Below are 17,261 nucleotides of genomic sequence, written 5' to 3'. Positions count from 1 at the left end.
ACAACATATAAAACACAAAATGAGTGTGCCGCATAATCACAGCCCTTAAGGAGAAATAACATACCTAACACGCTAGTAATAGGTGACTCTATAGTCAGGCACACTGACGTCCCACTAACTAGGCTGGACAAGAAGAAGGTTACTGTTAGCTGCCTGTCAGGAGCCAGAATCCGCCACATAACACAAGCACTCAGATCACTCCAGAACAAGTACAAATATGACTCTGTCATTGTTCATGTTGGTGTGAATGACCTGAAATGTACCTTCCTGGACTACATGAAAAGAGACATGGAAGACCTCTCTGATCATGTAGCCCAGGCGGGTATGACCCTGACCCTGAGTAGCATCCTGCCCTCACCAAGAATGATACCACACTATAAAGAAAAAATTATCAATTTCAACAATCAGCTAAGCTTCTGGTGTCATTCAAAGGGGATCCAGTGTCTGTCAGCCTGGGATGACATGCTCGACAGGTCTCATTGATTCACAAGAGACGGCTTGCACCTGTCACCCCTAGGCTTTCAAATACTGGCCAAGGCTCTTGCTGCCCCCATAGTGCCTTTTTTAGGCAAGGCTCAAAAGTCAAACCTACCTCCGTAAACAGCACAAATAAAAAAATGAGGGTTATGCTACTCAACACCAGGAGTTTAAATCTCAAAATACATGCACTTGAAGCACTCCTCAGTATAGAGAACGTCGACATCTGTGCAGTAACTGAAACATGGTTCAAGGCTCCACAGAGCACCCCAGCACTACTGGGCTACAACTCATACCACACATTTCGGCCACAGAACATGGACCGAAACACAAAAGGAGGGGGTGTATCCATATTCATCAAGGATACCTACACCTCCAGGTTAGTGGTGCAGCATGATACCTCTGAGATTATCCATGTTCAACTAACATCAGGCAAATCTGCAATGCAAATTGTAGCCTGCTACAGATCACCCTTCATGACCCAGGACAACCACTCCGCCTTTCTGGAGACACTGGAAAACATGAAGGTCTTACCGAACACCCTGATATTGGGCGATTTCAATTACCCTACTGTTAACTGGAAAAACTACTCAAGTACAAACTCCCAGGTCCAGCGCTTCCTGGAATTTATCATCTCAAATGCCCTGGAACAGCTGGTAAACTCCCCTACCAGAGGTGAAAACATATTGGACCTGGTCATCACCAACATGGGCAACAGGTGTTCCACACCGGAGATCAACCCGTCACTGGTTAGATCAAACCATAAACTAATCACTCTGGATGTCCACACCACACCACCACCTCCAACCAAGGAAACCACAGTGAAAAACTTTTCTATAGCAAACTTCACCTTACTTAAGACAGAGGTGGTAAGTTTCACAGCCCCCACGCTAAAGGATAACAGTGTCCAAGATGCAGGAACCTTTACAAATGCACTCTATGAGCACCTACAAGGATACATGGATCATGCCATCCCTAGCAAAACCAAGACTCACTCCCCTAAGAGAAGGAAACCAGTCTGCTGGACCCCTGCCATAAACAGGCTATACAATAGGAAGAGGAAACTAGTTCAGAAAAAAAGCAAATCCCAAGAAGGAAAGACATCCCTGATCAGTATCAGTAAGAAACTAAGGTCCCTCATAAAATCCTCCAAGGCTAGCTTTGAAAAAAAATAGCCAAGGATTCAAAAGATAACCACAAAGCTTTCTTTAGCTATGTCAAGAATCTAAGTGGCAACTCGCAGATATGCTCTGAGCTAGTGCAAAATAGCACAAAATATACTGAACCCACTGATATTGCCAACATCCTGGCAGACAGATTCAGTGCAAACTTCACCCCCCTCTCACCCCCAAAAGGGCCCACAACAATACCGGAAAAGTGTAGTGTCCCGGAAATCACAGATGCACAGGTGAAAACAGCCCTTTCAAAAGCCAAAAGCACAGTGTCAGTGGGGCCAGATGGTGTCCTAGGCTGCGTCTTACATGAACTACAGAATGAACTAACCCCCCACCTAAACACACTGTTCACCATCAGCCTCTCCACAGGCTATGTGCCCATAGAATGGTGCAAAGCAATGGTTATTCCGCTCCACAAAGCACGGGTCACAACTGACCCTGGTAACTATTTGCCCCATAAGCCTGACTAGCCTGGTCTGCAAGGCTATGGAGCGCATCATCATGGAACTCATTAACAAAGACATTGGGAACCTCCAAACACTTGACCCGACCTAGTTCGGCTTTGTTAAGGGCAGATTATGCCTACTAAACCTGGCTGATTTCTTCGAGGCAGTCACCAAGGCCATAGATGAGGGGAAGGTAGTTCACACAGCCTACCTTGACCTCACCAAGGCTTTTGACACCATTCCCCACTCGGGAATTATAGAAAACTCACCAGCCTGAACATAAACCCCTACGTCATGAGATGGGTTGCCAACTGGCTTACAAACAGAGCTCACACGGTAAGAATAGTGGGCTCCAGGTCCGACTTTAAACCAGTCACAAGTGGTGTCCCACAAGGCTTGGTCCTGGGACCCCTACTGTTTGGCATATACTTCTCAGAAGTACAAGCAAACACAGGAGGACTATGGCTAACCAAGTTTGCCGATGACTGCAAACTGGGAGCCATAATTGACTCTCTGGCTGACACAGACATTCTCTAAAAGGGCCTTACTGAGACGGACACCTGGTGTCACAATCATGGTCTCAAGCTAAATGCCAAAAAATGCATAGTCATCCCATTTGGGAAAAACAAAAAACACATGAATTACCACATAGGTGGCAGCCCCCTTAATAAAGAAGAGGTAATAAGAGAGCTGGGGACCCAGGTAGATAGCAATCTCTCCTTTGACAATCATATTGCCAAAGTAGTTAGGAAATCCTTCTATGTAGCCCATCTAATTACTAAAGGGTTCACATCTAGAAATAAAGAGGTTATAGTGCCCCTCTACTCATCACTCATCAGACCCATCATAGAGTACAATGGCCCATTTGGGATGTACCTCACAAGACACTTCCAACAGCTGGAAAGACCACAAAAGTACCTCACCAAGAGGATTACTGGCCTCAGACATATGTCCTATGCAGCCTAACTGGAAAAACTCCAGCTGTACTCGGTGGCATATCGCTGACTCAGAGGTGATCTCTGCCTGACTTACAAAGCCATGTCCAACTCAGAATTGAGGGACATGCTCCACCTAAAGAAATCCAAGTCACTGCGAGCCACTCACTCTAGTGAGCTAAATCTCGCCACAACAATAAATAGAACATACTGGAGGGATAGATTCTTGTCACAGTCTCCCCATGCTTTGTAACAAAATTCCTAACTACATTAGGCAGAGCCCCTCACTAACATTCTTCAAGAGAAACCTTGACGAGTGGATGGGTAACAGAAAATACACTTCATTGGCTCTTCTTGACAGAGGCTCAGTTAATTAATCAATGGGGCGGCAAAAGCTGGCACACACTGGATAGGCTTATAAATGCCCTTGGGAAGATAGCCTAGTACCTACCTATATATATATATATATATATATATATATATATATATATATATATATATATATATATATATATATATATATATATATATATATATATATATATATATATATCTGTGTGTGTGTGTGTGTGTGTGTGTGTGTGTACACATACACACACACACACTCTCTACATACACACACACTGTATTGATGAATATATGCCTCTGTTTTAACAAAGAACACAAGAACACAATATTTTGACAAGAATATAATAGAAAATGTTTGCTTAGGAAAGCCAATGAAACTAGAAGCCATCAACACACAACCCAGTGAAATCCACTAAAATGTTTTAATAATACAACACTAATAGCATGTGCCAAAGCCAAACAATGTAACAAAGCAACTGTTGAGAAATTAGATTTGCAGGTTACGGGAAATATTTCTTAAGAAATCCAGGAACAAAGAGGGTGACTTATTCACAATAACATGCTTTATTTTTTCTTCCTTCTACACATGCAAAGTGGTACTAGATGATAACTGCAACCAGATATCTTTAGCCTTTACTACCATGTACACAGTCCCCTGGATTCTCAAAAACTTGCACGGCTTGCATGCTTAGTGTAAGAGGTAATGTTTTCAATATGGCAGCCGAGCGATCCACGTACGTGCTCGTTTGACATGCGCGAGTGCTCTAGCACTAGAGCTACACGTTCCCAGCCCCTATATGCAAATTACCCGATTTGCAGGTGAAAACCATGCAAATGAGGTGAATCTGCTATCCAGGAAGCTGGAATCAGGGCGTGCAGGACTAGCTTAATATGCAGAAAGGTACTCGGTTAGTAACCGAGGACGGTTCTGCAGAATCCAAAATGGAGGCATGACATCTCCAAATAAAGGCTGCATATCATTGAGGAAGCATGCCAATGGCCAAGTATAAGGCCATTGGCATTGCAAACAATGCGAAATGCCCAAAATACAACTTTTATGTTATCACCGCCGATCATGGCTGTTTAAGCATAGGGCAGCGATGAGCAAACGGGATCGGTGGGAAAATAAGAAAATAAACCTAAAGCAAGCATTCCAACTAAAATCAGTATTCTGCCATGCATGTCAATGTCAGGCAAAAGACAACCTGGCCAATGAATAGTGGTTGCTAAGGGGGAAGGCTCAGTGTGACACATGTAATTATGCATTAGCAGGCAATCCTATGCAAATGAGGGGAAGGATACTGAATCGCAGTTTCCACCAGCATGTGAGGCAGGTCCCAAAAGTGTAAGAGTAAGAATAGCCAAGTGCAAGACTATGAGGTAGGTGACATTATGGGTGGGTGTGTCAGGCATACTGTAAATGGATTGGAGCCTTGTGGCTCGGGGTTGCTCCTAGCTTAGCACAGCTAAGCAAGGGGGTGTGTCTAAACCTGCCTAGCACTTATGACAAAGTGTAAGCGGGTGTGCGCACCACGCACCGCGATCGACAGGAAGATAAAGAAAGTGAAATCAGGAAATAGCAGCAGTGTGCACATTGGAGTACACCGACTGCGCGGTGTGCCCCTGGGCTGAAACAGAAGGGCAAAGGGAAGGAAAAACAGCAGTAGGAAGGTAATCAAGGAGTACTAGATTTGCTGCCAGGTGAAACGTATTGGAATCAACCAAGTACACAGGCAGCGGACCAGCCCAGCCCAGAGCACTACTATAAACTATGCAAATACTTACCCCTCTGGTTTTTCCCACACCCTACATCACTGGTGTAAACAAGCGGGGAACTTTTAACACTCACAACAACAAAATGTTAGGGACTGCAATAGTTATCATACAACTTGTGGAAGAGGCTGAGGGTGGTGAAGAGGTGAATGCTGCCGACCAACCCACAGTGAGGAGACGGAGAAGAGTGCACAGACCCAGGGTAACCTACCAAGGGCTACATAAGCTGGAGATAGTGGAGCACTATAGGGTGGACAGGGACCTCCTACAGCAAATTGTTGAGCTGTGCTGGCCACTCCTGACACAGAACTAACAGAGGGGAACCCATCCCAGTGGATACCAAGGTATGTGTAGGCCTAAGAATACTAGCTAAAGATACCTTCCAAAGGCCAACTTGGGATATGATGGGGATTTCACAGGCATCAGCATCCAGGGTACTCCACCAGGTCCTGGATGCCATGTTAGCACATGTCAGTGCGCACGTATATTTCCCCATCATTCTTGAGGCGTTGTCCAGCAATATGCATCTCTTCCACCAAATAGCAGAATACCCTGAGGTAATGGGTGCAATAGACTGCATGCACATACACATCAAAGCACCACCCAGTGAGCAGGGTAGGGTCTACATCAACTGCAAGGGCTTCCCCTCCATCAACTGCCAGGTTGTGTGCGATGCCCAGGGCATACTGCTGAGCATGTGTGCTGGCTGCCCTGGAAGCTATCACGATTCCCACATCTGGCATCTGACGCAGCTGTACCAGAAATTTGCCTATGGAGTCATCCCACATGGTCACCTAGTGGGTGATGCTGGATATGCACTGGAGCCGTGGCTGATGACATCCATCAGAAATGCACACACACCCATAATGAGGCACATGCACAAACAAGAATCATAATAGAGTGTGTGTTTGGGATGCTCAAGTCATGGTTCCAGTGCCTGGGCACATCTGGTGGAGCCTTGCAGTACTCACCAACTACATGTACCCAAATCATCCTTGTATGTGCCATGCTGCACAATATGATCCTGCAGAAACAGCTGCAGCAGGAGCAGCATGGGGCAGGGCCACACAGTCCCCCACCAATGCCAAGGCCTGCACAGGCACAGAGTGACTCAGAGGAGGAACAACCTGAGCCTGCCCCAGTAGGCAGAAGGAGATGTGCCCAGTATGCCCTGGCCCTGGCAAAGAGGCAGTGCATAGCACATGCTCTGACATGGGAGGGACCCAGGAAATAGGACCTCTCTCTGACTCTCACATACAGTAAAAGGGATGCCAAACATTGCACCACCTGTGCCTAACCATGCGTAGGGAGTGTACTACATGCATCCAACATAGGCAGCCCTGCAGCAACACTCTCAATACTGGGACACCTGCAAGATAAGGGACTCACACATGCCAGTCAGGAGGGGGTTCATATACCCAACAACAGTCACAGCCAGCAGGACAGGTGTAGACAAACACAAACAAATGCTGTACTATGGCCTCTGAATGAGGGCTATTGGTAACCACCCCCCAGGCCTACACAGACAGACTACAGCAGGCCAGGTAGTGGGAAGTCAGTTGTGATGGCTAGGAAGTCAGAAATTAATATGTAGGTAATCAAAAGATAAGAACTGTAGTACACTGGTATGGCCTAGCCAGCACGATAGGTAAGACTACTGACTAAAATGGAGTGCATGACATACCAGTACAGTCCTAGCAAATGTGTACAAGTGTCAGGTGTGCCCCCCATCCGACATAGAAATATAGTAACAGTCATGTGTGCACCCCCAATCCTGTGTAGAAACAGAAATAGTCAGGTGTTTCCCCACTATGCAGACATGTTGCAACAGTCAATGCCAAATGATCGATGGATACCCTGCAGACACAGCATGCTACCTGTCAGTGTACAACACAAAGGTCAGCACTGCAGTACAATCCACCGGACATGATCCACACATGCAAAATAGATGGCCTTACTGGGCATTTAAAGAAATAAAGGCAATGTCAGTCATCAACATACTGAAAGGTCATACTGGGCATACTCACACACTTAAACACATGAAGCCCATGTTTGCAAACACCAGTGGACCAGACACATCCGGCAGTTGCAATTGTTAGTGCAGACACTTGTCAGTATGCACCACTCATGCCTTGCACACACAGTGGATAGGAATACAGACATATATGTAAGGACAACACACTATAATAAGCCAAAAGTAGATGGATATAGATGTGTGGAAGAGGGTGACCATGACAAGGAGCCATCCAGGCCTGGCCCACCCAGCACACAGCCAAAGGGCCCCAAACACATTAGGTGCAGATGTCACTCACTGCAGATACTAGTGAACAGTATCTGTCAGCACCACAGACTCTGTGGTCCATGTGCCAACTGTGCAACATGGCTGTACAAGGACGTAGTCATCCAGTAGCTGTATACACGTACCTGTGACATATGACTCTGTGTGTGGCCGCATGTGGCGTGTCATCCCTACATGAATGGGTTATGGCCCATGCACACACCACCCACCACATAGCGCTACTCTGACAAGCCTGCTGAGGTCATCCAATGTGAAATACACCTTTGGGAGAGTTGTAACCCAATAATCTCCACGGTGCATCCCATAAATGCGTACTGCTGTAGTGTGATAAACTAGTTAGGTAGGAGTTCTAACCACAGACCTGGCAACTGTGTGCATGTCTGTCTCTCTCTGTCTGTGTAGAGAGCAATACCTTTTAGGCTACTCACATCCCTTACAATTCATATACCCACCTTTGGCAAGGCTGATGATGTCACCCACCTAGAAATACTCCCCTGGGAAGACTGTAGCCCAGTAATCTCAGTAGCGCATTCCGTAACTACGTACTGCTGTAGTGTGATAAAGGCATTATATAGGTGGTCAAACCCCAGACTTGACAACTGTGAGTGTGTGCATATGTGTGTGTGTCTGTCTGTCACTGACTGTGTAGAGAGCTATGCCCTTTAGGCTACTCACACCCCTTACAATTCACATACCCAACTTTGGCAAGGCTGCTGATTTCACCCATCTATAAATACACCTCTGGGAAGGATGTAGCCCAGTAATCTCTGTAGCACATCCCGTAACTGCGTACCACTGTAGTGTGATAAACTAGTTAGGTAGGAGTTCCATCACCAAACCTACCAACTGTGTGTGTTTGTGTGCATGTCTGACTGTGTAGAGAGCAATGCTTTTTAGGCTACTCACACCCCTTGCAATTCACATACCCAACCTTGGCAAGGCTGCTGATATCACCCACCTAGAAATACACCCCTGGGAAGGATGTAGCCCAATAATCTCTGTAGTGCAACCTGTAACTGCGTACCGGTGTAGTGTGATTAACTAGTTAGGTAGGAGTTCCATCACCAAACCTACCAACTGTGTATGGTTGTGTGCATGTCTAACTGTGTAGAGAGCAATGTTTTTTAGGCTACTCACAACCCTTACAATTCACATACCCAACTTTGGCAAGGCTGCTGATGTCACGCACCTAGAAATACACCTCTGGGAAGGCTGTATCCCAATAATCTCCATAGTGCATCCCATAACTGTGTACTACTGTAGTGTGATAAACTAGTTAGGTAGTAGTTCTAACCTCAGACCTGGCAACTGTGTTTGTGTGCATGTGTGACTCTGTAGAGAGCAATGCTTTTTAGGCTGCTCACACCCCTTACAATTCACACACCCAACTTTGGCAAGGCTGCTGATGTCACCCACCTATAAATACACCTCTGGGAAGGCTGTAGCTCAGTAATATCCATAGTGCATCCCATAACTGCGTACTGCTGTAGTATGATAAACTAGTTATGTAGAAGTTCTAGCCTCTGACCTGGCAACTGTGTGTGTGTGTTTTTTGTACATGTCTGACTGTGTAGAGAGCAATGCTTTTTAGGCTACTCACACCCCTTACAATTCACATACCCAACTTTGGCAAGGCTGCTGATGTCATGCACCTAGAAATACACCTCTGAGAAGGCTGTGGCCCAATAATCTCCATAGCACATCCCATAACTGCATACTGCTGTAGTATGATAAACTAGTTAGGTAGGAGTTCTAACCCCAGACTTGACAACTGTGTGTGTTTGTGTGTGTGTCTTTCTGTCTCTGACTGTGTAGAGAGCAATGCCTTTTAGGCTACTCACACTCCTTACAATTTATATGCCCACCTTTAGCAAGGCTGCTGATGTCAACCACCTAGAAATACTCCCCTGTGAAGGCTATAGCCCAGTAATCTCCATAGTGCATCCTGTAACTGCGTACTGCTGTAGTGTGATAAAGTAGTTAGGTAGGAGGTCAAACCCCAGACTTGGCAACTGTGCATGTCTGTGCGTATGTGAGCGTGTCTGTCTGTCACTGACTGTGTAGAAAGCTATGCCTTTTAGGCTACTCACACCCCTTACAATTCATATACCCCACTCTGCCAAGGCTGCTGATGTCACCCACCTAGAAATACACCTCCAGGATGGCTGTAACCCAGTAATCTCCATAGCACGTCCAGTAACTGCATATGGCCATAGTGCGATAAAGGAGTTAGGTGGGAGTTCTAACCCCAGACCTGCCAACTGTGTGTGTTTGTGTGCATGTTTGACTGTGTAGACAGGAATGCTTTTTAGGGTACTCACACCCCTTACAATTCATATACCCACCTTTGGCTAGGTTGCTAATGTCACCCACCTAGAAATACACCTCTGGGAAAGTTGTAGCCCAATAATCTCCATAGCACATCCTATAACTGTGTACTGCTGTAGTGTGAATTGGAACCGTGGTAGGGTTCCATCCCCACCCATGGCAGTTCTGGATGTATTGTGTGTGTCACTGTCTGTGTAGGGAGAAATGCATTTTAGGCTAGTCTCTCACATTCAGTTTCAAATGCCATACTTTGGCAATCCTGCTGATGTCAGTCATTCTGAAATACACTTTTGGGGAAGGACTACTCCAGTAATATCCGTGGCACGTACCATAACTGAGTAGTGCTGTAGTGTAATAAACTAGTTAGGTAGGTGTTCTACTCCCAAACATGGCAGGTGTGTGTGTGTGTGTGTGTGTGTGTGTGTGTGTGTGTGTGTGTGTGTGTGTGTGTGTGTGTGTGTGTGTGTGTGTGTGTGTGTGTGTGTGTGTGTGTGTGTGTGTGTGTGTGTGTGTGTGTGTGTGTGTGTGTGTGTGTGTGTGTGTGTGTGTGTGTGTGTGTGTGTGTGTGTGTGTGTGTGTGTGTGTGTAGTGTGTGTGTAACCCATATCCTGTGTAAAGGTGGTTGTGGACAATGTGGATCGGGTCTTGTATATTTCTTATATGGTGGCTCTACTATATATCACAATGTCAGGGATAACAGATGTGAAGTGTCTGAGAGGCTGGGGTGCAAACCCATACCCATACATGTGACATCAAGGCCAGGCAATCACAGTTAGTAACCCCAGTATTACCCAGAGCACACTCTCAACCCATGTGTCATACACACACACATGTCTAGGTAACAGCCAATATGTGGGTAGTATACTGCATAGTGGCCACTGATAGTAACTATGGAATGACAGCAGTGGGCCACAGAGGGCATGTCACCCTGTCCATCTGTCCAATATGCATGTACGTGCAGACAGTGCAGCTCCCCCATGTTCCCCAATGGACACCTCCACCACCTGTGGTGCCATCACATGTGACCCACAACAGATATACCATGCCTGACAACATTCCCTGTTTGGACAGATGCCACTGACACCAGAGAATGCTGTTAGCATGCTCTCAATGTAGGTGCAGGGTAAGGCTGCTGGCCATTATCAGTTCCCAGTACAGGTGGGCAGGACTAGCACATCTGATGATAATCTGTGTTCACAACATGGAACGGACACCCCAGGTACAGTTCCACATGTCACTATACATGCATGTGGGAGGTCTGCACATCCCAGACACCATCCATGTCATGGACTAAGGAACACATACATAGCAAGCAATGTACAGCATTGGCCATACACAGTAGTCACCCAGGTGACCAGTTGGGGGATACAATACCCACCTGTGTGGGCAAATGCAGACACTACATCCTTGAGCTACAATGCAGACCATTGTCATGTGGCCTGATACCAAGGTACACCCATCGCCTAGCCTTGGACAGCCATCTGGCACAGTCAAACACCACACACCTGTGCAGACATGCACCCATGCATGTCAGTACTGGCACCCTGTGGGTTTGTGTGTGTGTTGCATGCTGCGTATATTCACATCCACACTCCCTACAACCCCCATGGTGTCAGCATGTCATACCTCCCCATACCCTTTGCCCATACAATCCCCATATGACCTGTGTGGTGCATGTGATACCTGCACAGTGATGTGATGTGGCAATCCCACTACCGATGTGTTGTACACCTGGCCCTGCCATGTGTGTGTGTGTGTGTGTGTGTGTGTGTGTGTGTGTGTGTGTGTGTGTGTGTGTGTGTGTCTGTGAGAGTGTGGCTGTGTTGACGCTGCCACTTGTTCATGCAGACAGGCATGGGTATGTCACCTACTGTACAGCTACTGTATCCCTGTTGCAGATGTCACTCACCATCACATATATGTTCTGAGTGCTCCACAACAGGTAACCCATGTGGCACATCCAATAACTGCATCGAACAGTGATAGCACTACATAGTTGTCAGGGGTTTGATACCCTGCGCTGGTAGGTGTGTGACACAAACATGCTTCAGTTTTACCCTCCCATCCCTTTCTGACATGTATTTGCCTCTGTCTTCCTCTCCCACCCCCTCCTTGGTGGATACGGAGACCTGCACCTGCTTTGCTTAGGCAGCAGCATGTGTATTTTAAGTGATGCTCTTGATCAGCTGATGGCCTCTGTACGATTTGCAGCCCTCCCCTTACTGATTGCATGTGAAACAGCTGTGCTAACATTCCCATAGCCAATTGTATGGAAATACACTCCAATATCTAGGAACATCATGGTGGTGTTGGCCCTTTTCATCCACTGTGAGCAGGAACTAGATCTGTCATGTGGCATACAGCATCTCAGATGGATTGGGGTTTACCTCTAACAACATACACTGTGGAAAAAGTGCAACAAACAGGAGGGGGAATGTGCCTGACCTGACTACAGACTGTAAGTTCTGCTATACTGCATTTGGAGTAATGTCGGTTTAACAGTGTTTGTGTGGATATGGCTGTTGTACATGTCTCATTACCTGCTATGTCAGTTCAATGTTTATGAGGAATCCCCATTTGCAGGTCATCTGCAGCCTGGGCAGTGTTGAGTCCATGGTTTCATGTGTCACCCACAGAGCATCTAGCTGTGGACTGCAGAAGGTAGTGTGAGGATTGCAGTCAGTAGATGGTGAAAGACATATTAGTCACTGACATCATATCCCTCATAGGACATATGTTGCAACAAACCCTGTAACAACAGTAAATGTATGTGGTTATCACAGCAACATGTCAATATTGGCCCTGTGTATGTGCTTCCAGCCACACCTCTTTGTACCTTTGCACATATGTCATGCATGAAGTGGTGCATATGTGCTGTGCACCATAATTAGTGTCATCATATCTGAGAACAAGTCACTCATATATCCGACTGCTACACATGTTATGTACAGTAGGGGTTACATTTCATGACATTACCTGCACATTCTGTGGATGTTCGTACAGTAATGAGGTCTGTGTACCTATGGTGAATGTCGACAGTGTGTGTATTGTCAATATGTACCTTAGCCTGTGTACAGACTGTGGTAGATGTCATTGTTCTAGTTCCCCTCCTATCAGATGTTTCATGCTGCTCCACTGTATGGTACTGTATTGGCATACGTTTGTAGGGCCATATACACACATGTGTCCCATACCACAGACAGCCATCAGACCAAACTGTGTAGCAGGCCAGTATATGTAGGGTCAGTCTGTGAGTGGCACATATGAGGATGGTGTAGAACAGATAGTCCATATATTGTAATATCATGCTAGCTAACCATATGTGGCTATGGCTATGTTCAAATTGGTTGTGGATATACACTTTCACACAGGTGTATCTTACCCTGTGCTGTAACATGCCTGTTGAGCCTGCTTTATATGCAGGTACATGTGTATTTCCCCATAGGAGATGTAGGCTAGTGTTGAGCCAGTCTGCCTGCAGTCTGCACAGTGCATTGTTAAATGCCTAGCAGCTTAGTGTACTTACCCAGTGGGATGTCATGTGCAAATACTAGCCAGATGTACCACTGCCAGGCCTCCCTTAACAGTCATGTATGTCAGACAGGGCAGTGGGATGCAGTGCAGATGTATGTCAATATCTTTTGGGTAGTGTGTGGCCATGGCACCCCTGTACCAGAGGTCATACTGTGTCAGGCCAGACAGGGGTGTATAAATGCATGACCTATGGTGGACATTATATACCAGTCGTTATGTGTTATACCCATCTATATGGCTGCCTACATCTATATTGTCAGGCATGGTACACATGTGTAGCACTAAGGGCTTATGTGTATACCTCTGGACTGTACAGAGTGTGTCAGACTTTCCACATATATTGGCCAATACCTCTGCTGCAGTCCACATCGGTATTACGTGCTAGCAGCGGAACTGTACAATAATGTTCTTAGGATGTCTGTCAGTAGCCAACGACACACATGTTATAAGCAGATGTGACCTCCCACACACACACCATGTCTGTGAAGACAATCCCAATGACATTAGCAATAGTCTACTAGTATACCTGCTATACACACCTGACATCCCCTTCAACTACAACATTGGGATCATACGGGCTGGGGTTGGGCTACACTTCATGTCCAGGGCATATGGTGGTAATATATGTACATATAATTATCCAGATAGCCAGATATACATGATTACACATGTGTACTACTCCCAATTAACACTGTCATGGCAACCACCTACTATAAATCCCCACATCATATGTGTGTGGTCCCTTTACATTTCCTGTGTGATGGACATCCATCCTGTGTGTGGGCAGCAGTGCTACAGACAGCAGGTGGCAATACCCCTTACAAGAGAACCAGCACACTTAGGGTAGCCACATATTTGTAGGAGGATCAGGAACTACCGACAAACTGCAAGTAGAGTTGTGTTATGCTTTGTATAGTACTGGTGTTACAGGGTGTGAGTGTACGTACTAGTTTACCTTGGAATGCAGTCCATCTGCATAGCACACAACTGTGAGCCTATCCTCATGCCGGCCAGAGCTATGCCTACCATGCCTTGTCTGTTCAACACACAGGTCCTGTGTCAGATATTACACTGGCAGTTTGTGTGTTGAGTCTTATCGGTACATGGCTACATCCACGACTGTTTCTAACCTCAATTCCCTGACTAAGGGTATGTTACAGACTATCCTGTAACACCAGCACCTTGATTAGTGTATGGCAACAGCTGTCCACACATGTGCCTGTATTCCAGCCTCTGTCCATCACCTACATACCAAGCATTGCACATATGTCATGATGTCGGTGGTTGTTCTGTAGTGGGCTGTGAGTAGATCACACTGCCATTACTGCCATTAGTCCACTGCTGTTGTATCCCCCACACATACGGTGGGGCTGGGGCCATATATGTGTGGGCATCGCCTACACAATACATGTGTGCCCTTATGCACTCCAGAGGCCAGTGTATGTAACAGTGGTATATGGCCCTGTATTATTGAGTCGGGGGGGGCACCATAAATGACCTAGGCTGTTACAAAATGTGGGGGTATCAGGGCTGAGCTGCCTTAAGGTATCTGTATGTACAGTACCATATACTTCACCTATATATACATTATTGACATGGATATGGTTAATGCAGGACTACTGCCCCCTGCCATACAAACTGTTCTGTTTGTCAGTGTGCTTGTGATGGTGTCAGTTATGCCATGTTATGTAGAAGTTACAACCCATGTGGTCAGATGATGTCATTACCACCTACAGAGTTTGTACAGTGTGTAGATAGAGGCTGCTGAACTATACCCCTGCATAACATACTGTTGATTGTTAGGTATCCTGTGGCCCAGTTTGTCTTCCCTATTGTACAATGTGAATGGCTTGGCCTGGACAGCAACAGCTGTGAACCTTTCCAGACTACTGTATTACTGTAACTGGTTCACAGTTGCATTACACTGTTTATATTGTTGTCAGTGTCTGCACAGCTATATGGCATGGCATATAGAACTGTAATAGTACACAATTAAAGGTTTCCATGTCTGCAAACCTGTGGGTGGTGTTTTACCTATGGTCTCTCTGTGGGTATATGTTACAGGCAATGACTGTCATTTGTACGTGTGGCCCATACAGTGTCCAGTCGTTCAGGGGTTAACTGTAGGAACATTGGCTGTTCCATATTGTGTGCACTTTCTACTTGTGTATCATACTGTACATATAACTGCATGTGTATATGTAGTCCCATGTACATCTATATGTGTATATATATATATATATATATATATATATATATATATATATATATATATACATATGTAAACCTGTATCTGCATATCTGTGTCTGTGTATCTGTATCCTGGGGATGTTGATGGCTTCCACATATTACATTCCCCATGGGAGCCAGACTGTACTGCATGGTATGTTACCAATACCAGCCTGACATCATACAGGTGGGATTTAGTACTGGTAACATTGTGTGCCCATGTTGTCTCAGGTCCTGGTTATGGGATCTGCAACACTTGGTAGTGTATTGCAGAGTGGACATGTTTGGCTTGGGGGGGATGCCTATTCGTACAAGACATATAGTGTGGGGGGCCTCTCAACCCCATTAATGGTGCATGAGGACATATGTGTCATTTATTACTCTACCATTGCTATCTACAGATGTATGGCCATATATACCTTTATATATATATATATATATATATATATATATATATATATATATATATATATTTATATCTGCTAACATATATATAACTATGTCTGTATATACCTACATAGATATATATCTGCGTAGACATATGTAACTTGCTGTGTATATGTAGACATATAGGTGTAGACACATATAGGTTCATAGGTTCATAGGTTGGTACTAGGCTATCGGCCCTAGGGCTTATACAAGCCTAGAGATAACAATTCCCTGGATATTTCTTCCTACAATATTTACTTCTCTGGACCCCTGTCTAGCAAGGCGAATGACATGATCCCCAGGGTGAATTTCCTATCTCCCATCCAATCATCAAGGTTCCTTTTGAAGAGGGCCAATGAGGCACTCTGCTTGACATGTATGGGCAGTCTATTCCAGAGTATGGGAAGTCTCTGGGTCAGGAACCTATCCCTCCAGCATGTTTTGTTCATTGTGATGACAAGGTTTAGATCCCTGGAGCGTGTGGCTCTGAGGGATTGGGATTTCTTTAAGTGGAGCATGTCCAACAGCTCAGGGTTTGACATGGCCTTGTATATTAAGCAGAGATTGCCTCTGAGTAGATGATATGCCACAGAGTATAGCTGGAGTTTTTTTAGACGGTCAGCATATGGCATCTGCTTTAGGCCTGTGATTCTTTTATTGAGGTATTTCTGTGGCCTTTCCAGCTGTTGCAGATGTCTTGTGAGGTACATACCATCAGGGCATTATACTCTATAATGGGTCTAATGAGGGATAAGTACAGCGGGACAATGACCTCCTTTTTTCTGGATGAAAAGCCCTTAGTGATGAGGTGTGCCACATAGAAGGATTTCCTGACTGTTGTGGCGATGTGGTTATCGAAAGTGAGACCACTGTCCACCTGTGTCCCTAAGTCTGTCATCACACTTTCATTGTTTAGTGTACTGCCACCTATGTGGTAATTCATGTATACATGTTTTTTTCCAAAGGGGATAACTATACACTTCTTGGCATTAAGCTTGAGCCCATGGCTCTGGCACCAGGCATCTGTTTCTGTAAGGCCCTTTTGTAGAATATCCATATCATTTGGGAATTCAATAATGGCTCCCAGTTTGCAGTCATCTGTGAACTTTGTTAGCCAGAGTCCCTTAGTGTTGGCCTGTACTTCAGAGAAGTAGATGCCAAACAAGAGTGGTCCCTGAGGTACTCCACTTGTCACTTGTCTGGAGCTGGATTTGGAGTTGGCTACTTTTACAGTTTGGGTTCTGTCAGTAAGCCAGTTGGCAACCCATCGAGTGATGTAGGGATTTAT

This window comes from Protopterus annectens, chromosome 2.part0, assembly GCF_019279795.1.
Source record: "Protopterus annectens isolate FY-2018-M chromosome 2.part0, PAN1.0, whole genome shotgun sequence".
NCBI lineage: Eukaryota > Metazoa > Chordata > Ceratodontiformes > Protopteridae > Protopterus > Protopterus annectens.
This window is presented reverse-complemented; position numbering follows the sequence as displayed.